At 38.6% G+C, this 23,358-nt stretch overlaps 1 protein-coding gene across 2 annotated transcripts in view; it reads right to left on the bottom strand.

Moving 5' to 3' along the window:
* LHFPL2 (LHFPL tetraspan subfamily member 2) overlaps positions 1-23,358 on the bottom strand; it is a 122,195-nt gene that overhangs the window by 48,590 nt on the left and 50,247 nt on the right. For both annotated transcript variants that reach the window (XM_071581122.1, XM_071581123.1), the window contains exons 2-3: positions 15,376-15,445; positions 11,854-11,906 (exon numbers count right to left, since the gene is read on the bottom strand). The gene's annotated coding sequence lies outside the window, so the exon portion shown is untranslated. The remainder of the gene's footprint in view (positions 1-11,853; positions 11,907-15,375; positions 15,446-23,358) is intronic.

Raw genomic sequence — 23,358 nt, 5'->3', positions numbered from 1 at the left:
ATATATGCACCAAGTCACTAAGCATGCAGATGACACCCTTGGTCACATGCCAGACTATTTGATATCAGATTTTGTTGCAACAAAATCAAGAGGTAATTATGAAAGTGCTTTTCATCTGTTAACGATAATTTCCGAATGACAGTGCACTAAGATCCACATATGTGAATTCCAAAGTGTATCTTTGTTGGGTACTTTCACTAAAGAGAGAACTCCCATTTTTTTACTTTCAGAGAAAAGCAAGTATTTATTTATTGGACAGCTTATGATAGCAATGGTATGACATTCCACCCATATATAAGCTGGAACAAGTCAAAAGCTGCAGGAACATAGATGAAGCTAAGTTTTCTAGGTTTTTGTTGTTTTGTTTTCCTTTATTAACCAAGTAAAATCAATGAGTAGTAAGAAAACAATATTCGCTAGGCCTCTGTTGCTAAAAGCTGTTATTCTGTTCCATGGTTTCAAGACCATTCAAATGCTATTCAAGATGCCAGTGGGCACCTAAGAATGAACACTGTCTAAATCAGATGGTGAGAGGAAAAGCATAAAAGTGCTTGTATATACATACTTATATATTTTAAAATTCAGCTCCTTTGAATACACTTGAAACTCTTAATATATTTTTGAAAAACAACTGTCATAAACATCTGTAAATCCTAACGATTGTTGAGAGCACATACTGCTATTCCAGTACTGATCAAAATAGTTTAAGTCAGTAGAGGAACAAAAGAAAAAGCAAAACTTCTCATGTCCTCATTTCCAACACTGAAAATACTAAAACTTTCTCTCAGGTTGCACCAGCAGGAAGCAATTCTGATTCAGCAATGAATTAAACAGATGAACTAACAAATCTCTGTCACATTAGATTGTGATGATGTTCCATATTTTAACTAACTTGCCATTTAATATGGAAAACCAAAACGACAAAGTCCCTCCAGAAGACACATTGAGGCAAGCATGAATTTAAGGGTTCCACAGAGCTGAATGCAGTATGGGAAACCTGCAACATAACCAAGCTTCTAGAATATGATGTTATATGCTAAAATAAGTAAGACTGTGCTCTGGCTGCTATTGTTACAAACTTCCCTATCTGGACTCCACAAACAGGAGAAAAGTGATGCAATTTTCATGGCACCTACAGCCTCAAACTCAGACACTCATCACCTAGGTGTCAGCAAGCCTTTACACAAGGCTTCTCAAATTACTCTTTCCCACTAAAACTTGAAAATGGCTCCCTTTAACATCTGTTAATCTAATTGGTTCCTGTGAGCCTGTAACAATTAAACCTGTTGTTGCAAGGAGCAACAAAGAAAGGGGATTTTATGTATCCACAGCTGGGCTCTTAGCAGGAAAAACTGCATCTGACTCAATGGCCATCACCAAAATCCAGTTATTAAGCTGTGAGAACAAGCCCCAGATGGAGGTGTTTGCCTGAGCAAGTGGGGTGAGCTCAATGCTCTTATCAGCTGCTCTGTCACAACAGTAGTCATAAAAGGGGACAAAGGCTGCCCAACTTCTCTAGTCATCAAACTTAACAACCCCGGAGGAAGGTATGACTAGTCATGGCAAATATGGATTGAAGAACTTTTTCAAAGTGTAAACAGAATTTCAGCATGATCTGTTATGAAGTTGACAATTTTTAGCTGGCCTATAGTAAGAAGGAAAAAAAATGGAATCAAAGTCCCTGTTTAGACTCAAGATATTTTCACAAAACGGAAAGTAATGCAACAGCTGAGCAAACTGAGCTCTTTACTTATGCAAAACACTTCAGTGGATTTCAAGTAGAAAAACCTTCTTTTTCCCTGAAGGAAAATGGAAAATGGAACATAGCAACACCCAACTCAGTGTCAGCCCTTGTCCCTTTTCCACAGACACTTAAGGACACTCTCTCTGTACTTACAGTACATTGTCACCTTCAGAAGGAATTTTCATACATCTAAGCAATGTGAATAAGGGCTTGCAGAGCAGGAGCTGATAATATCCTCCCTGGCATCAGCCTACAATGCTAAGGAGAGGAAATAAGATTTTTTCAAAAGTCAAAAGATATCTAAGCCCAAAGTCTCACATAGTGCGAGAGTAACTCAGCCCTGCAGCTTCCAGAGCACCAGACTAATACAGATAATTTTTTGTCCTTTCTACGGTCTAGTTTTAAAATGACTTAATGAAACACTTCTCAGAGTGTTTTTGTTCTGTGTTCTCTGCTATAACTTCTACCTTTGTATTACACCCAAAGGAGCTGGGCACAATGCTGTACTGAGGTGACACTACCACAACATTTAGAAGCTCCTCAGAAGCTCTTACAACAGTCTAACAGATTATCTACCTTACACTTCCACATCTGAGAGTTCACTAGCTCCTGTCTTAGGCTGTAGAAGGAACAAGTGTTACTTACTTTGTGGGAGTCAGGGAATTAATACATTTCAACCTTTGTATCTTTAAGAATTTTCTAGCCACCGGGTTTTATTTTTTTATCTGTTTTGTTGGCTATTCATCCCTTTCTTAATATGTTCCTCTAATTTTCACCAACTATTGTGAAATTTCACGAAGTTGACTGTTAAAACAGAAATGTTTTTAACAGAGAAGTTGAGACTTAATACTTGCAAGTGAATGCAGAAACTTTTCATTTTTCCAGAGTATTATTGAAGAAGGTCCATGGAGCTGAAAACCTCTTTATTTTTTTCTTTCCTAGATGTTTTCTTACACCATCACAACTACAGACACTTAATACATTCCATAACATCATCCAAGAATTCATCGGTTATATAATTCCTTTTTTTTTGATAACTGCAATACACTTGAAACATCTTAATTGCACTTTGTAATAATTTCCAATCAAACTCAGGCAACACTAGAGGTTACACAGTATGCAGAGCTATCTGATGCTGTAACAGATAAAATTATTAAAAGTGTGTCAATTTAAGCATGTTTCTTCTAAGTGATGCCTAAGGATTTTAGTGTATATTTTGTAGATTTTTGGGATTATATTTACATAGATTCTTCTAGGTTGCTTACATCTTAGATGAGTTACTAAAGCTCTTTCTCACAGATTCATGAGCTTTCTCATGCCCTGCCAAGGCCATGGTGTTTGTGAGAAACCACCTGTAGACAGAGAAAAAACAAAACACAAGAAGGTTTGGAGGTTCTGGAACTTCTCTAAGGGGCAGTTCTGAGGACCCCTATGGGTGGGGCACAGAAGGAAATGAGAATCATGGTTAGTTATAGATTTCTCATATGTAACTTGCTGGAGAAGTTATAAAAGCCGCGACATCCCTGGTCATGGGCGTGCATGTCTGTGTGCATGTGTGTGCACAGACCTCGGGTGTGCACCTTGAAAGCTTTCAATAAAGGTATACCATCTATCTTTCTCCATTAATATTGTTCCTGAGTGTCTATTTCCACAGGAATTTAGGCCTCAGGCAATGTAAGGATACTCAAATACCTGGAAACACACATGACTCGTAACAGGCTTTCTGTAGGTAAGAAATTTTGAGCTGTGCCTCAAGACACATTTGGAAAAAAACAGCATTCCAATTTTTCAGACTGTCACAATACATGCACAGCTAATCCTAATTTCCATTTTATTGCTATTACCTGAGTACCATCCTAAAAAAAAAAAGTGTTGAATTTTTGGCATAATTTGCTGAAATTTAGCGCAAATTAAAGTGAGCTATTATTATTCACATATTTACTTTACTAAGAAGGAACCATATACATAGACTGGTGATTAAAAGAAGTAAAAATAAATAGGATAAGGTCTTTCCAAGTTAAGAGGCATGGCATATGGTCAGTTTTCTTTTGATTCACTTAGATATTCCACATGTAGTCATGCCCTCTATATTCCACACCACTGGTATGCTAGGAGTACCTCTGAGGTAGAGCCCCTTGAGCTGGCAGGAAAACAGTCATTAAAAAAAAAATCAGTAACAAAGAAAAACAGCTTGATAACCATCCATGAGAGGACAGACTGGTGAGAATGCCAGGAGGGCAGACCTAAAAAATGCTTTAATTGCATTGAGTATAATGTTGCCTTGACTTATGTGCATGCAAGAGTATTTTATTATCATACTTTTAATGGATTTGACAGTTTCAGGAAGGAATATGAATAGTAGCCAATTTCCAGAGAGAAATATGCTCAACACAATCTGGAAAACTAGTTGGATTTCAAGGGATGTTTTCAACCTCCCTGGTATAGAATTTCTTTTTGTTCTTCTCAGCTTCCACTTTTCCAATACATGGAAAAAAAATTATCTGCAGGGAAAATTTTTTCCCCATTTAATAAAATCCATAAATCTTTTTCATTGTCTACTACATTAAATTTTACCCCAAAAGAATCTTTATGAAAATATTTATCTTCCTGTATGATTTCTGTAAGAGGTGGATTTAAAATCATCCAGTAAAGGACAATGGCAACCTTATACCAGACAAAACGATTTTGCTTTAGAAAAAATAAAAAATTGTAAAATGAAATAAAATAATCAGTCTACATTTAGTATAGTTGTTTTATTGGTGGGGTTTTTTTTTCAGTTACAGCAATATCCAGTTTTATCTGGGTTTTTAACTATATTTCACCAGAATACCATTACAATATTTTTGAACAATAAGATACTAATTTAAAAGCATTTTTCATGGGCATCCTGAAGTACTTTAGGAGGTACATAGCATAAAAAGATACTCATCTCTGGGTCAGATATGTTACCTCACCTCTCCCAGCACTTCTTCTCATTCATTCTATTGCATCAAAAGTTGGCAATATTCTCTCACTGTTATTCACTCCATGTCCCAAGTCCTTCTGCAGTACCTTGCAGGGATCTGTCACTACTGGACTGAGGGAAGCACTGCACCTATGCAGAACTGCAGAAGCACGACCAGACCACTGCACTCGACTGTCAGGGTTTCCTGACTACATGTATTAGTACATGTCCTTGATAAGTCACATCTCTATTATCTCATGCTGTTTTTAAAAATCAGTGCAAGATGGATTTTAGTGTTTCTCTGGTATTCAAAAAAAATTCAACCAGCAACCTTTCTCACCAAGCTGGCCAGTTCTCAGTTCATAACTCTCACTGAATGCTTTTCCCATGGTCTGCCTGTATAAACTATCAGGAAAAAATATTTTGTACTCTTGTATCTCAATTCCACAACCTATTTAGACACACAGGTTTGAACAGTCTTCAACGGGTTACTTGCAAGCTTGCTTAGAGGCTGCAATACCTCCCTCATTTAATAGCTTTGGGAAATAGTCTGACAGCTTCGATAGCTTAAGCTAGAGAGGACCAGAATGATATAACAGAAATCCTCTATGAGACATTGAGTACAAAGGGTAAGAAAGCCTAAAAAAATGCAAAAGGAACTATTTATTTCAAGCAGTTCAGTTCTATTTGATCATAAAGTACTCAGCTCCACCACTGAGCTCTGTGCACTGATCAACATACTTTCTGCATAACATCAGTCACAGCCACGGTAGAAAGCGGGGTTTCAATGGTAATAGTGGTGATTCCTGACCATCAGTCCTTCTCAATCTATACAGATTTCTTTTCTTTTTTGTTTTTTTATAACTATCTCTTTCCTCAGACATCATGATGGCCCTATTTCTAAGAAATCATTTGTATACACAAGGCTAACACATCTACTTATCTTCAGACATGTGTACAGCATGCAACTGACAGATCCTGCACTTCTGAAACAACTGAGTGTGCCGTAGTACATGGTAGAAAAAAACAAGGGGGAGGAAAGGTAAAACATAGTCTGTCTAGCACATCTGAAAACGAGCTCAAGCTGTTTTAAGTTCCAGCAGCCGCCTATAATGAAAAAAAATGAAGATTGCCTGTTGCCAAAGAAGTGGGCAGTAATAAATAACAGATGTGAAATTTCAGCAACATCATTGGCTAGGTCAGTTGTACAGACGGACGGAGAGCCAGGGTCCCTGCTGGGCTGCAGCATTCTCAGAGGTACACTTGCTTCTTTTGCTGCTGAACTCTTGCTCCTCTTGCTTAGCTGAATTTACCCGGCAACCTCACCCATGAATGCAACTGACAGGAAATATTCGTCCTCACAAGCTTGTGTGGGCTGTGTGTAAAGGCTCCTCAATTAATCACTCCATTTTCCAAAATCATTTTACCATTTCGCTTTTCTCTCCCTTGGTCCTGCTCACTGCTATTTATTTCATGGAAACTTATGGTGAGTGGGGAAGAAAAGACAGGTCCTTCAACACAAGATCTTATTACATGAGGCTCACAAAGAAATTAAGTCCAAAGAAACGGATGTAATCTGATGTATACGTTTTAAAGAGAGAGGGCACTGGGTGAAAAATGCCCTTCAAAGAGTCAACTCCAATTAAATAAGTCAGTTTCAAAGATGAATCAAGTTTCTTGACAGTGTTTAAAGGGGAAATTATGAATACAAAGTCTGTAGAAAGAACCATACTGAGAGCAACTTGTCTCAGCTAAATTTGCAAGATTTAGTGGACTTCAATTTAAATTAAAGTTAAATAAAAGTTATGTTTAGGCATCAGAAATATGCCTTGAAATTATAATGTGGATCACAAAGATAACTATTACTTTAGGAAAAAAAATAAAAAGCTGTACTAGAAAAACATACTTCCAGTGAAGAACATCTAATATCAGCAACTAACATCAACACAACTGAAGCTGGGCTGTCACATCCTCTGCAAGACATTCTTCTGCTGTGTCCAAAATCTGGTTGTAAAATGCAGCTCTTAATAAGCTGGGTTTTCCTGCTATGCCTCATCTGGTATATTTATTAACTGTTGCTGAAAGAAACAGTACTACTCTCCTAACCTACTTCCAGCTGCTTATTAACTTTTTGTCCCTTTTGTTACATCTAGTAATTTCTCAGGCACAAGACAAGCCAGGCCAGCATAGTTATCTGATTTAGGTTTCCTTCCCGCGCAGTCAGGTTCTTTTTTTTTTCTGAATCAGATGCTTACCTTGAACTCACCTTGGGACTGGGGGCTGATGCAAGAGAAGGAAAGAACATACTGAAGTGACACTGTCCCTTCTGGCATCAGCCTGCTGCTGCACAAGACCAGATGCACTATTAACCTATTTTCTGAAAAGTATTACTAGCGTTCTTTTTGTAGAACAAATATTCAACTGTCTTCAGGATTTCATGTCACATGGTGAGCTCCTGAGAGCTAAAGAGAAACTGCAAGTAGCAACAGTACTGCTATAGCAAGTGAAGGAGTACACAGGTAGCAAAGCACAGTGACAAGAACTGAGGTGCAATACCTGGACAAAAGACCTTGCAGACTAAGTCAACAAAAAGATAACAAAATTAATTACCTTTCCTAATATCACTCAGCAGGTTAAAAGCAGAGACAGTTGTCAAAAGCAGGAGTCAGACAGCTCTATCTGCTACGCCACACTTCTTCCTGTACCAGCAATTGCTACTTAGTCACTCCTTGCAGCATGGCATCTCCAAGTCGGGAACTGCACTGGGTTCCAGAAATAATAACGTTAAAATTAACCATTCTATTTTCTATTCCATAAGCAAATTATCAGTTCAGTGTGGTTTACAGCATCTAAAAGTTCCCAGTGCCTTTCCAAGGAAAGAACTTGAAACTGTAATATTTTTCTGACATAGTAACTTGCCATTTCTTCCCTCTGATGAAAGACAAAAGGAAAGAAATTGAAAAAAAAAAGTCCACTGCTATTGTTTCTATTAAATGGAAGTGGGGTGCAATTTGTGATTAGTACTTAAAAATTCCTTTAAAGTTCTCCAAAGAAAGAGTAGATAAACTATATGAAAAATAAAAAAGAAAAGACAAAGCACAGACACAGAAAGGAGATTGTTCAAAGAGGAAAAGCAGTACAAATATATAGCTTCCTATTTACTCTGGCTGTTACCAAAACAGAGTAAAGTCAGCAACACTGGTCACACCTCAATTTTTCGATTCCAGAGGTAAAACTCCACCCTCTCTCTGTGCCATTATGTACATAGTACAAAACTGTGCTGTTGTAAACAAAGCCATATATCCCAAACCAAACATAAAACTCAACAATCGACTCCCTGTCCCCATCTGTATTCTGCTGCAAATTATGTAAACTTAACACAGAGATCCTTTAGTCACCTCAAAACTATTACCATATTTTGTTTCAGGCTAGAGTATGGTATGACCTTATCAGAAACAGATTATAACTCCTGAAGTCACAAAGTTACCATCATGATGCAAAGTTCAGCACACAGATGACAGCTGGAACATCTTGAGCAAACCACAGCTTTCCTTCTGAGGGTTATCACAGCACAAAGAAAGACCTTCAGAAAGACAGTCTGCTTGCTCAAATTGGTTTCTCCCAGTTGTCCCCAAGGCCAGAAGCAAAACCCTCATCCTTCAGTGCCAACCAGGCTTCTATTCAGGAAAGTTAGATAAGTATTATTACCTGAGGAGGAACAGGACTAGATAGTCAAAACATTTTTCATATAACGCAGAAGAATATTTGCCACATCAGCTGGCAGATTCCAAAGTAGCTGAGATGACGAAAGTCCGTGGTCCAAGAACTGCACCTCTGTATCAACCTCTGTCAAAATTACTAGCAAGTTGTTGGTGAAACTTCAGCTATAAAAGAGGGGATCAAACCCCCAGATCTTCACCAACAAGTCTCACCATCATTCATCAGAGCTCTGAGGGTAACATTACCCAAGCACCTGCTATTTTCCAGGGATGTCCAACACTAACATCTAGCACAGCATCTGCCTTTGCTGAGGCATATCACTGGAGTATGGATCACCATCACCTGTGACATGCAGGTCTGGGAAGAATCTTAGCACCCCTGCACTAAGCAATCAATTCATGATTAATAGTATTATATGGAGAACTAAAATAACTGCTGCTTTGTTGCCCAACACAATTTCAGAGTCTATCTTTCATGTTTATTACAAAAGACATTATAAGCTTCTATCCTACTCATGTTGCAATAAAACGAGCACACATACAAGTCAGGAAGATTGTGAGTGTTCTTATGATTACATTGAAACACTGAGGAGAAAAAGAAGAGCAAAGTGCCAACAAAATACCAAAGATTTCATTAAGAGATTATCAGAAAGTAATTTGATCTTTTAAATATTTCTCTTTGTTGTTTATTTCTTTCTTCCAGTTATAAATTTATTGATTATTTAACTACAACTGATGAAAATATTTTTATGGAATTAAGTGCTTACCTATTTATTTCCTATTTTATGGAATATAGTGCTTACCTATTTCCATGGAATTAAGTGCTTACCTATGCCTTTGAAGAAGACTCAGACAACTAGCCTTTGTTGTGTTCATTAGCACATCTGGAGAGAAACTATATTATTTATGTATTTTGTTATGAAGGAAAAGTTATCATTTCAATTTTCTTTCAATATATCAGATTTGCACAGAACTGTTTTTATTAACGATGCAATTTTACCAGTTACCACTACACTTAACCCTCTAAATGGGCTTCCCACCTGCTGCTGCTGACAGATGCTCAAGTTGTTGTTTAAGTCAGGTTCATGTTAATGCGTGTGCTAGTGTTTCCGTTATGTTGCTATGTAAGTGTTATAGGGCTCCCCTCTTTACTGGTCTGAGGCACATTTTTGTAAAATAAGTTACATTATCTGTAACACTTCCAAAGGAGCAATTTTAAATTAATAAGTCTCTTTAATTCCTAACTATCAACTTCTTATACAGCATCAAACTTGAATGAAAGAATACCTACATTTTGTGTTGATTAAAGATGTATAAACTGTCTATGATGGTTTCATTCCACTTGTGCATTAATGACATAAATGCATCATGTTAGTCCTGACAACTGTCAGACATTGGAGGATGGAGGCACAGGGGTAGATCAACAGTAGGCAAAAAGGAATTATCCAAAAGTGACTGACAAATTCACTTAAAACTCCCTTACTTGCTTTTCCTGGCAAAATACAAACATAAATAGAAAGGAAATAGTAAATATAGAACTACATGAGTGCTAATATCTAAACTGATAAATTCCTTCAGAGTTTTAACTAAATGTCATTTTTAGAAATGAAGAACACAATTTTCAGAGGTCATTAAAACAAAAAATAATACAAAAACAAGGCAAGGGTTTCTCATTGTATTCAACTCCAAAATCAACAGCACACAGAACAAACATGGGTGCTAAAATCTTGTATTTGCTGCAAACAGCACTAAAATCAAACAAGATCCCCTAAATAAGTTTTCACATAAACTGGATCTATTATGGAAACCAGAGAAATAGAAATATTACATTACTCCAAATAACTATCTCTTGGCAAGAAAATGCAGTTGATTTTTGAAAGTAGTATTATACTCCTATTAGCCTCTTCTCCCAATGAACTGGAAACATGACAAGAGGAAACAGCCTTAAGCTGTGCCAGGGGAAGTTCAGGTTGGATGTCAAGAGCTTTTACACTGAATGGGTGGTTAAGCCCACGGAAGTGGCGGAGTCACCATCCCTGAAAGTGTTCAAGAACTGACTGAACGTGGCACTTAGTGCCATAGTTTAGCTGACATGGTTGTGATCAATCAAAGGTTGGACGCAATGATCTTGGAGGTCTTTTCCAAACTTAATGATTCATTCCAGGATCATTAAATACAATTAAGAGTTGGTGAGTTTATCTCTGCCTTTGTAAGGCTCTAATTGCCAGTCTACACCTACAGACAGGGAAGCACAAACAATATATCTGTATATGCATTATAAAATTCACTTTGTAAAGTAGTTGAAATTTTTAAAGTTCATCCTTAGATTCTTCCTGCATTCTTCTGCAGTCAAAACAGTATGTAATTAGCATATGAGATGCAAAGAATCAACAATGACCTTAGGGAATCAAGAAAATGGTCTAACTCTACAAAGGACTCGACAGTTTGTAGAGGGGAAGTTAAAAAACACAGACCTAAGTTTGGATTTTATGGAAACAAAAAATTCAGCTTGCAGTAATTTATGAACTTACTTTAGGTTTCCATGTATTTTAGGATATATAATTACTTAACGTATAAAATGGCATGATTCTGACAAGCTGATTCAGGCATCATTCTTCTAATACAATGGGTCATGTTACACATCAACAAGTACAGATTGAACTGTTGTACCTGAAAATATTTTAAATGTTTTCTAAGTCAGCATGGTGTGGGTAGGAGGCTTCACTTATCAAAAGCAGTCATTGAGTCTATATGCTGTTCTTTTTAAAATCCGTGAATGCTCTGAACAGAAACTTGGTGCTCATAAGAAAATATTCTTCTACTGCACATTCTCCATCCTTCAAACTGCAGTGTCACAGGTTTGGCCTAGCTGTTGCCAACCCTGGACTGGCCCCCCTTCCCCCTCCCAGAACCTTCCCAGCAAAGGAAAGGAAAAAAAAATGAAAAGAAACGCACTCTAAAGAAACTGAACTGAATAAAAAGAATAAGTTATATTTACTAACATTTACAAACCACACTGTATACACAATACATAGGATCCCACCCCCCAGGGGAGAGGGGAAGGGAGAAAAGGGGATTGATTAGCCGGAAAATAGGGAAGACACCAACCCAACCCAAAGAAACCGAATGAATCAAAACAAACACAATTAAAAACCTCAAGGAAGGGGAACAAGAAAGAAACAATCTCACCCAGGACAGGAGAAACACCAGGGACTGGAGGGACCAGACTTCAACCACCTCCCTCCAGCTCCTCAGCCAAGGACCGGGAAGTAAGAACCCCACCACTCCCCCACTGCTACGTGGAAGACACGCGTGGAATACTTGTAACTTCCTTAGATACAATGGTTACTGAGGAAGCCATGGGTCAAACCATTACACTGCAGTTAAACTTCAGTCAGCCAGCATGTGAAAACACAGATAATATAATCTGAATTTCATTTACTCACCACTGTTCCAAGTCCTTAGGTCTTGGTCAACCACTTCAGATGCCTGGCAATACCTAGAGAAATAATTGATGTAAAATGTAAGAAAGGTGCAGAGCCAAAAACATCAAAACAATATTTATGATTAGTATTGGTGGCTGGAATGGTAAAAACTGCTTGTAAGAGATTATAAGTACATGAGTAACATTTCACTACCAGGACACTTCTGTTTGGCTTAGAAATGCAGCATTCTAGACATCACTCCAACCAATGAGGAGCTAAGAAAAAACCACAAACCACAGACTTGAGGAGTGCAGACTTTGGTCTCTGTAGGGATCTATTTGGTGAAGTACCATGGGATAAAGTCCTGGACAGAAGAAACCCCAAAAAAACCTCACTAATATTCAAGAATCACCTCTTCAAAGCTCAGGAGCAATGTATACCAACAACAAGGATGTCAGGCGGAAATGCCAGGAGCCTGCATGGATCAACAAGGAACTCCTGGACACAAACAAAAGGAAACCTACAGAGGGTGGGACAAGGACAGGTAGCTTGGGAAGAATACAGTGGAATTGTCTGAGTAGCCAGGAATCAGGTTACAGAAGGTAAAGCTCTGATAGAATTAAACCTGGTCAGGAATGACAAGGGCAACTAGAAAAGCTTCTGTAAGTATTTCTGTAATAAAAAGAAGGCTAGGGAAAATGTGTGACTTCTGCAGAAGGAAACAGGAGATGTGGTTCCCAGTACATGAAGAAAGCAGACATACTCTATGATTTTTTTGCTTTGGTCTTCACCAGCAAGTGCTCCAGCCACACTGTCTGAGGTGCAGAAGGCTAAGACAAGGAACTACTCGAGAGGGTCCAGTGAAGCACTACAAATGTCATCAGAGAATCACAGAATATCCTGAGTTGAAAGGAATCCATTAGGATCACTGAGTCCCACTCCTGGCTCTGCACAGTACAACACCAAGAATCACGCCGTGTACCTGAGAGCACTGTCCAAATGATTCTTGAGTTCTGGCAGGCTTGGTTCTGTGACCACTCCACAGGGGAACCTGCTCCAGTGCCTGACCACCCTCTGGGTGAAGAACCTCTTCCTAGTCTCCAACCCAAACCACCCCTGATACCAGCTCTCAGGAATCTCTGACCCAGGAGATGAGGGTAAAGGAATGTTAGAAGAAAGGCATCCCATTCCTCAAGGAAGACTGGGTTAGAGACCGCCTAGGCAAACCTGACATCCATAAGTCCCTGGGTCCTGATAAGATGCACCTATAAGTGCTTAGAGAGCTGATGGACACCATAGCAAGGTCACTCATGACCGAAGAAATGTCTCCCCAGTGTTCAACAACAGAAAGAATGAGAACCCAGGGAACTACCAGCCAGTCAGTCTCACCTCAATCTCTGAAAAGGTGATGGAGCACCTTATTCAGGAGGCCATCTCTATCCACCTAGAGGACAAGAAGGTGATGAGCAGTAGTCACCATGGATTCACTACAGTTAATTCATCCTTGACTAACCTGATTGCCTTCTCTGATGAGAATGCTAGCTGGATGGACAAGGGCAGAGGAGTGGGTATTGTCTACCTCAGTATCACCAAGGCTTTCAACACTGTCTCTCACAATGTTGTCATAGGCAAACTCAGGAAGTGTGGGCTAAATGAGTGCACAGTGAGGTGGATTGAGAACTGACTGAATGGCAGATCCCAGAGGGTCAAAATCAGTGGCACAGGGTCTAATTGGAGGCCTGTCATGAGTGGTGTCCCCCAAACCAAGGTTCAATACTAAGCCAGTGTTGTTTAACTTGTTCATCCCTGACTTGGATGAAGGGCCAGCTGCCTCCTCAGCAAGTTCACTGATGGCACAAAGCTGGGAGAAGTGGGTGATACCCCAGAGAGTTGTGCAGCGCTTCAGAGGGACCTTGACAGGCTGGAGAGATGGGCAGGGAAGAACTGCCTGAAGTTCAACAAGGGCAATGCAGGGTCCTGCACTGGGGAAGGAATAACCCCCTGCACCAACACAGGCTGGGGGCTGACCTGCTGGAAAGCAGCTCTGTGGAGAAGGATCTGTGGACAAGCTGTCCATGAGCCAGCAGTGTGTCCTTGTGGCCAGGGAGGTCAATGGGATCCTGGGGTGCATTAGGAAGAGCACTGCCAGCAGGCTGAGAGAGCTGAGCCTGCCTCTCACTCAGCCCTGGTGAGGCCTGACCTGGAGTGCTGTGTTCAGTTCTGGGCTCCCCAGGACAAGAGAGACATGGAGTTCCTGGAGCAGGTCCAGCAAAGGGCTACAAAGATTATGAGGGGACTGGAACATCTCACTTATGAGGAAAGGCTCAGAGAACTGGGCCTGTTCAGTCTTGAGAAGAGATGACTGAGAGGGGACCTCATCAATGTCTATCAGTATCTGAAGGGAGGGTGTCAAGAGGATGGAGCCAGGCTCTTTTTGGTGGTTCCCAGCAATAGGACAAGAGGCAGTGGACAGAAACTGACACACAGGAGGTTGGTTCCACCTGAATATGAGGAAGAACTTGTTTATTGTGCAGGTGACTAAGCACTGGAACAGATTGCCCAGAGAGGTTGTGGAGTCTCCCTCACCAGGGGATATTCAGGAAATGTCTGGATGCAATCCTGTGCAATGTGCTTCAGGATGACCCTGCTTGAGCAGGGGGGTTGGACAAGAGGACCCATCGCAGTCCCTTCCAACCTGACCCATTCTGTGATTATGTGACCCTCGAACAGCCTTCCAGTACCTGAAGAGGGCCTAAAAGAAAGCAAGAGAGTGACTTTTTACAAGGGCATATAGTGATAGGACAGGGGTAGAGGCTTTAAACTGAAAGAGGGTAGATATAAGGAAGACATTCATTGTGGGAGGGGTGAGGCATGGAAACAGGTTGCTCAGAGAAGTCATGGATGTCCCATCCCTGGAAGTTTTCAAGAACAGACTGAATGGGGCTTTGAGAAACCTGGTCTAGTAGAAGGTATCCCTGCCAATTGCAGGGGTCTGGAATCAGCTGACTTTTGAGGTCCCTTTCAAGTCAAACCATTCTATCATTCTGTGATTTTGTGATTCTATTAAAAGGTAACACATCAACTAGGCATGCACAATTCACATCTTTTTGTCTTCCTCTATTTTACTAACAAACGTATGCCAAGACTTGAAAATATATTTAAGATTATGTGTATACTCTATGCTAACTTATAATAATACTTCAAAACTATGTATGACTTAATAAGAACTCCAAAAGTTCCTAAACCACTGGAATAAAAACCTGAGTTACATAGCATGTTCACCCCGTAAACTTAAGAAATGCATGCCTAAACCCCTTTCGCCATCCTATTTTAAGCAATTAAGCAAGATAAACATGAACTTCTGTATCTGAGATGGACTAATCCCTTGGACAGGCTGGGCACTGACTACCCAAGACACAGTTCCCTGAAATGGAGCTGGGGATCTGGGCAGAAAGTGGGCTAAACACGAGCTAGGCAGCAAGGAATGCCAAGAACATCCTGGAGGTATATATCCTGGAGGCTAAGATCCCACTAATAACTTACTATTTGCCTTTAGCCATCACTCCGGGAATACACATCTGGAACAGGCAATCCAGGTTTCAATCCCCAGTACCTAAAAGGAATAAATTAAGGTTATAAAAGTTAAGTAAGGTTGATTCAGCAATACTGAAGTATGGGATTTCCCACAGTAACAACATATCCTGCATTTTTATACATTCATCAGGACAGGATGTATGAAAAGCCTCCCCTTACATAAAGGAACAAAGTGAGCCAGAAGGTCAATATACTCTAACAAAGACAGGTAACTTGGTCTTTGTAAAGATGGTTTAACAACAGAAGAGCTGGTGCAGGACTTCTAACAAAGTGTACTGCTGAGGACAGATGAAAGTGTACTGGGAGCACTGCAAAGTCAAGCACAGCTTAAAATGGCCTCTGAATTCCTGACACACAAAATATTCCTCTAGAAAAAAACCAAACCAAAACTAAACCAAACCAAACCCCAAAACAACCCACCCAAAAAACAATTGACAGGATTAACAAGCTGTGATTACTCCAACCTTTCTGTCTCAAAAAGTTAACATGGCAATGAAAATATAGCAGGGTTAGCAGAGATAGGCTGTAGAAAAGTATTCTCTCACAGAGCTGTCTATCTGTCAAAGGCAATGATCTAAACCTGCAGAGAAGAAACTAAAAAACAAACAAAAAAAAAAATTTAAAGAAGAGCAGAGCAAGTATTATATTAAAAAACAAGTCTTCTTTTTGCCACCACATTTGTGATCAAGCTAACAAGAAACTCTACATGCCTTCCATTATCCCAACACCACACAGGCAGTGTGCACTTCCCTTATGCTGCAGATGGCCAGATCCTCCCAAACAAATGAAAATGAGAAAAACACATGTATGTTCTCATTCTTTCTCTCAGGAGCTCTTTCAAATTTTGCAATACCTCAGATGGATTTCTACAACAGTTGGCAAAAACATATAAAATCTGTTTCTTTCTTTCTACTCAACTAGCTTTAAATTTGATTGCACCAGCCTCACCCCTCCAAGAAAAGGTGAAAACATTACATTCTTTATTTCTTGTTCCTTTCTCATTTGCAAGGGAGAAATGTTTTAGCATAATTCAGGAAGAAGGACTCTCTATACCAAGCAGAGCTACTGATTTAAAGGTTGTTTTTTTTTAATTTACAGTCAACAGGAGAATCAAATAGGCTTGACACTGTCAAGAGAACACAACTGGTTTGATAAGATTCCCATGTCACATACCCTGTCTCTGTACACAATAGAAATTGGGTATACTTAGGCTACCCAGCTTAAATACAATAAAAAAAAGAATACAGATATATCCGCTATATCTTAAAACATTCTTTTCAAGTAGCTTTTTCTTCAGATATACTACTGTGTGATACTTCCATGTATTATATAACAGCAATTACTCAAATCAAAGAAATATTTACTTACTTCAGGAAGGTTTGTATGACCAATTATGTCATTATGGTTAAAAATAATCCATTCAATGGGTTCTTTGTCTTTTGCTATCAATGCAGAACAAAATAAAACAAAATTCAAAAGAAGAAGTATTTCATAGGCGTCATCAAGGCTACGTTCAGAAAAAACAGCAAAACAAGAAGTGGAAAGTCTTTTCTTTAGGGATAAACTGCTACCAGGTTAAAAGAAATCCAACAAATAAAACCAACTTCTAAATTAATTTAAATATGAAACATTACAGGAAGCTAACAGCTCAAAATAGAAAACATGGTTTTTAACATTTTTTTCTCAGGCTCTTTATTCTCTGTTTCATACAAACCCACAAAAGACAAAATTTCTAGTTGTGCGTTTTGGATTTTCTACCTAATCTGTTCAATCTAGAGGATCATGTTACATATCAATATATATGTAATTTAAAGCAAATTCAAAAGAGCCATACAGAGCAACTTAATTTGCAAGCTATTTCAATGAGAACAAAAGAAAAAAATCTTACTTTTTTCCACCACAAAAAATATGTTACCGAAATCCACCTGCCCCAAAGTTTACACCTAATTAAAGACAGATGTACTTCTAATACACTGCTGATCCTGCTCTTAATGCATGTTTTCCCACTGCATTCCCTTAATCAAGAAAGCAGCACAGCATAGTTTTACACATCATTAAAATGTTTAAACCAAATAGTACATTTTTATAATCCTAGCAATTCTCACAAAACTAAGCAGAATAAATATAGAAGCATTAAGAGAACTGCACTATGAACGAAAAACCCTCTTAGCCTGTTACCTAATACAGTAACACTTGAGTGGTAAGTGAATCAAGTTACATTTCTTAAACAAGCCAGTCATTACCAACCAAAGCAAAAGATATGCAAATTTATTTTAGTGAAGTTATTCTCTAAAATTGGTTTTGGCTTCTAAGGTTTGTTTTAGGCAAGAATAAAACTTTATTTGAAGTTAGTAATATGGAACATCCACCAGAAGCCAGATCCCACATTCACTGAAATCGGTGAGAACCCTTATCTTTAGCGTTATCCATGAGGATAAAAGGACATAAATTGTTTATTTTAAAGGCACTGTAAAAGCACTTAACAAGTTCACTTTACAAACATGCTTCTTGAGTCACATCTATGTGTCACAGGGCCTGTAAACCCAAGTACCAAGAGCCCCTCCCACAGCTGCACCATGAGTTACACCACATCCAGATCATAGCTCTTCCTCCATCAACCCATCCTCTCTGCCAACTCAAGGCAGTCAGAGCTTTTCAGTAGTATCTCCATTAAGTACATCCACAGCCACTGAAATTGTTCCTTGCTCCACTTGGGCCATAAAGCTGCTTTAGGTAGCCACAGCTTGGCCAACACAGAGAGGAACCAGACAAGAAGTGATTTGAGAAAGCAGCTTCCCTCTGAGACCAGTACTGCCCAGCGATGTGTTGCCTGCGGGATGGTGAGAGAAGCAGGTTCCATGGGCAGCCCAGTGACCATGGGACAAAGGGAGGCTCCTGTCAACACCACAGCAGCTGGGACCAGAACAGGCACACTGGTAACACAGTTCCAACATGACCTGATGGCACCAGGCTAGGCTGACACAGCTTTTGAGCCTCCCTGTAAGAGCATGGACAGGACCCAGAAGAAACTGAGGCTCATTAGTGCCCACAGGCCCTGACATGAGCTTGATAATTAATTGCTCTAAGCAGTGGCATTCTCCTCATCAATAGGTAGAATCACTTGGCAAGTTCAGGCTATTCTTCATAAATATCAGCTGACTTAATAAATAACAACTTCTGATAAGTATTATTAGCATTCAAATTATTGCTCCCAGATTACCACATGCTGACCTGCAAAACACTGAGTTCACAAACAAAGCTGTCTCCTGAAGAAGTGGAAAAGAATGTCTCCAATGGATACAGCTCAGTTATCTTTTCCTGAAGGTCTAGAGATGGCAACTGTGGAGTTTTGTTAGGGCATAAGCAATTAATTCACTGTTTTATTTAATCAGTAGACAGCTTGAGCCTGTTGCAGAAAGCTAAAGAGCTATCCCATCATGGTGTTCTGGAGAAAAAAGACTTCTGTCTTACCCACCCCCACAAGCCCTCGACCAACAGTTGCAGGGTTTGTTTAGTTTTAAATCCCACACTTCCTTCTCAGACCAAAGTTACAGTCAGAGTACCATCCTGGTGACATAAGCTGTGACTATTACAAATCAATGAAATAATCATTAAAATCTCCAAACTGCCTGATGACATTCCTGCATTATCTGGTAATCCTGTGCCATGACTGAATTAGGAACCTGTTTGTTTTGTGGTTTCAATGTAAACTAAAAAAAAAGATGCCTTAAGCACAACCCTTCTCACCTTTCCAAAGAAAAGCAGACCTGATTTAACACTTAAACTTCCTTTACATTTAAGACATCTAAAAAAGCAACAAAACACAGAACTAGTGACTGATTTACTAAGACTAACAAGCTGTTAAGAGTCCTCAAAAGACAAATTCAAACTTTGCTGTGGTGTCAGGAAAGCAAAATTGTTTACCTTATGCATATATTTTCTATGTTGAACTAATTTCCGTGCCTTTCTCACAGCTTTCATCACCACAGATGCAATTAAAAATACACATAAACAGTAGTTTAGCCAATTAAAACATCCAGAGTTACTTCCTGTGACCTTATACCAATGAAAAGCTGCTTTTTAGTTATGAAAAACTTCAGTGACAAAATCTTGAGCTTAGGCCATTCAATTTGGCCTCAAAGCACAGTTACTTCTATGGAAAATCTGAACTTTATCCAACAAATAGATCTATCATGCACTCAAGATCTTAATTCAAAGATAGAACTACTACACACATTCAATTGTATTCTGCTCCTCTCCAACTCATGTCTCAGAATCCATTTTTAGTCTTTTAAAAAACAAAAACAAAGTCCAAACCCATGTTAAGAAAAATTAAAGATGAGACCCTGAGCAACATTCCATGTGAAATCATGTTATAGACATGAAAATCCTTACTCAAGTCTTATCTGCTCAGTTTTCCAGCTCTGGAGAACATCCCGCTCTTTCTGCAGCTCTCTGAAAGTCCTGAGCCATCTCCACCCAGAGGTTTCTCCAACATGAGCTTACAAACCCACAAAGAGACACATTTCTGATGCTAACCCAAGGAAGAGGAAATGAGCTAGCCACTGCTTGGTAAGAGTTAAAAGGCATACTCAGTTTGCAGATGGACGAATTAGCTACCCCAGAGATGGTGGGAATCAAACAGCAACTGTTAATTCTGGTTTTGTATACCACAAAGCTGCTTTCCTTTGCCTTTCTAATTTTTGTAATTTTATGCTTTTTCTGGAGCATATTTACTTAAACACTGATAGAGAAACAATCTTTTCAGAAACGGACAGGTAGGATATGAAGTTAAAAGTCTGGGTTTAGCTTTTCCTAAAGCTGATAATGTCCTCTTTGAAGACTGTCACAGCACACATTTCATAAGAAATTCTAAATATTCTTTAAACTCCTTTATTCTTTAAATCATTATTTCAAATCCATTTCTGAGTAAGACTGAGATAGAAATTCTTGATAAGAATGAGCTCCTAGTGATAGCATTTTATTTTCCCTAGACCTATTCTTTTTACTACCTAAAAGAAGGTCATGAAAGATTGTCTCAACATAAAGATATACGCACAAAGAGGAGAATCACATTTAAAAAGTTCCCCTGTTTCAGAGGGCAAAAAGACCACTCCATTTTTCTTCTCCCTTTCAAGATTATGGTAATGCTTTAAAAAGACATATTGGTTGTTACCTTTACCACTTTCTGAATAAAGGTACTTGCAGGCTGAAGTGTCATAGGCCAACTTCAGGCTCAAATAAAGGGCTTACAGAATAATCCATGAAGGATTCAATTCAAATAGGAATGGCTGGTGCAAGGTGCAGAAGAGTACTCAACTTTTTTTTCCCCCCTCTTCCCCAGCTGATGGTAAAAATGACTGTTGCCTTCAGTGGCACATTCCAACCTGTATAATTGTAACGACAAGTAACTGAATATATTTTTTAGTCAGGCATGTTTTCCCTGAATATGCATTCTTAAGCTTCCTGCTTACTTATCTTTTATCACTGAATAACCTTCACATTCCCAAAGGTAGGTTGTGCAAGACCATTTATATCAAATGTAAGATTCTTTTCTGGAACTCATGAGAGTTTGCTTCACCCAAACTTTTAAGTCTGATGCAAAAACTCTTTGATGTCTTCTCCTTTAACTTTTATCAACAACTGTGAGAATGAAAGAGAGTCTTTGCTCTTCTTATGTCTCCAGATCATGGTGATATGAGTAAGTTCACTTGGGCTTGTTATATAACTTTAAAAAAACCCACTGTACTTTCTCATTAACAATTACTTTCTAAATTAAAACAATGAATTAGATAAGAGGAAAAAACCTAAAGACCTTACTTAAAGTTCAGGGGGTATTCTCCACCAGTTTTGAAGTATACTGGTAGCTTGAATTTTTAAAGAATGGTTGTTTAATATGCATATATTGTTTAGAGAACAGAAAAACCTTCAGAAGCGTCTCACAACTGACCTTGAGCCTGTTGGGCAATACCTCTAACACAATATGGAGGTGATGATTGTCAGTATAAACCTGGAATAGATAAGCCATCATCATCCCAAAGGACAGTATTACCAGTTGCTGAAGACTGCAGTGAGGTTTAACTATGAACAGTACAAAGAATTCTTACAATTCTTAAGTGAAGGGAAGACATCAAAGTTGCATTAAGAACACAAAAGGAATACTGTACTGATTAAGAGAACAGAGCTAAGAAAAGATACAAGGTCATGCCTTCTTTAAGCTAACAAAATGGTGACCAGAAAGGAAGTATAATTGTTTCCTACTGTTACCATAGGCAGTTCATTAGGAAGAAGAGATACTTACATTAAAAGCCAACATTGCAGCAGGAAAAAATAATTGTAAATTGACTGCAAACACACTTAAGATGCAGCCTAAGAGATGATTTCTAAACCAGCTGAAAGAGCAAGATTCTGCAACAGCCTTTCAAGAACAAAAGCAGACATAAGAAAACTTTCTAATTTTAAGTCAGAGGCTGATGACATGATGAAACAAATTGCACAAACCTGATTGCCTATAGTAAAAGGGAACAAACTCCCCTACAGAGGCCTTCTCATCCAAAGATCTGTACATTTTTTAAAGTATATTAGCATACCTTCCACTCACCTCTCAGAAAGTAAATATTAAACAACTTAACATCATCCCAAACTCCACTGTTAAAACCAAAACCCGCATTCTAAAATACTCTCAAAGTATTAATCATAAAAAATGCAGTTTCTATTTGAGTTTTAACTAGCACCATACAAAACTACTGTTCATATCCTTTCGGTTATTAAAGGCTGAAAACAACTGCATTCATTAAGTCTTGACATTGCACACAATGTCCACATCAACTACATTCACAAAGTCATGTTTAAAGAACATGAAATACTTAGCCACTTACATCATTCTAGACAGAGGCTAGAAAACAAAACATGGGGGTATAAAGATGTTTATTTTGAAAGTTATTATCTCTTTTTTCCTTTTGCAAAGAATATAAACAAACTAATATCCATGAAAGAAAGTTATTTTGAAAGAAAACATGAAAAACTAAGGTCAAGCAGACCTCCCCAGAACCACAGAAAAGGAAGAAATTGGTCACTTCACAGAGGACAAGCAAAACAGCCCCAGGAAATCCATATGAAAGTTTTTTTAAAGAATACATAAATACTTCTATAACCTTCACAAATCTCTCCAGAAGTCAAGCTAAGAGACAACATGTCTTGGGAACATAACAAACATTCAGAAGGTTCCTTCTGTTCTCTCCATCTCTCAAAACATTGTACTTGCTATTTTAGTAAGAATTAACATTTTAATTGGCTTTGGCCATTTGCTCATTACCAGAATAAATGTATGATGAACATGCAAGGTGAGAAGTTAAGGAATAGCCAATGAGGCATTTAGATGGATAACAGATTGGGAGGTAGGAAAGCACATCACTATTAATCTCATCATGACCGATCTCAAGTTTAGTGGGTAACTCCATTTTCAAGTCAAAAGCCTCATGCAGCCAAATTTACAGCCTTTTTAATGTTTCAATATAATATGATAAGGCTCATTTTAAAACTTTTAAGGGGGTTTAAAATGTTCCAAGGAACTACTATAAATCCTGCAACAAGATATAATCATCTGTTAATCAGATTTAAGAAGCAATAAATTTGTGAGAATCTTTCTTCACATCCCCACCCCTCTTTTTTATTTTGCAGGTTCATGAAGGCAAATTATTTCCAGGCTACACATATCAAATCAAGTAACTGGAAATAATCACATATGTGTAAGCTACACATTTTAACAACATTTTCAATTCAGCAGCAGCAGCAGAAAATGTAGATTCCTACTAGTAGGCACCATTTTTCAAGACTTATACATACTTCAGTGAGGGCAATCACATTCAGAACAACTATCAATAGCCCTTTTCCCATGAGTTTTCTTATCAATGAAAAAAATAATTCCAAGAA

The sequence above is a fragment of the Pithys albifrons genome, chromosome Z, assembly GCF_047495875.1.
Source record: "Pithys albifrons albifrons isolate INPA30051 chromosome Z, PitAlb_v1, whole genome shotgun sequence".
In the NCBI taxonomy this organism is placed as follows: Eukaryota; Metazoa; Chordata; class Aves; order Passeriformes; family Thamnophilidae; genus Pithys; species Pithys albifrons.
This window is presented reverse-complemented; position numbering and strand designations above follow the sequence as displayed.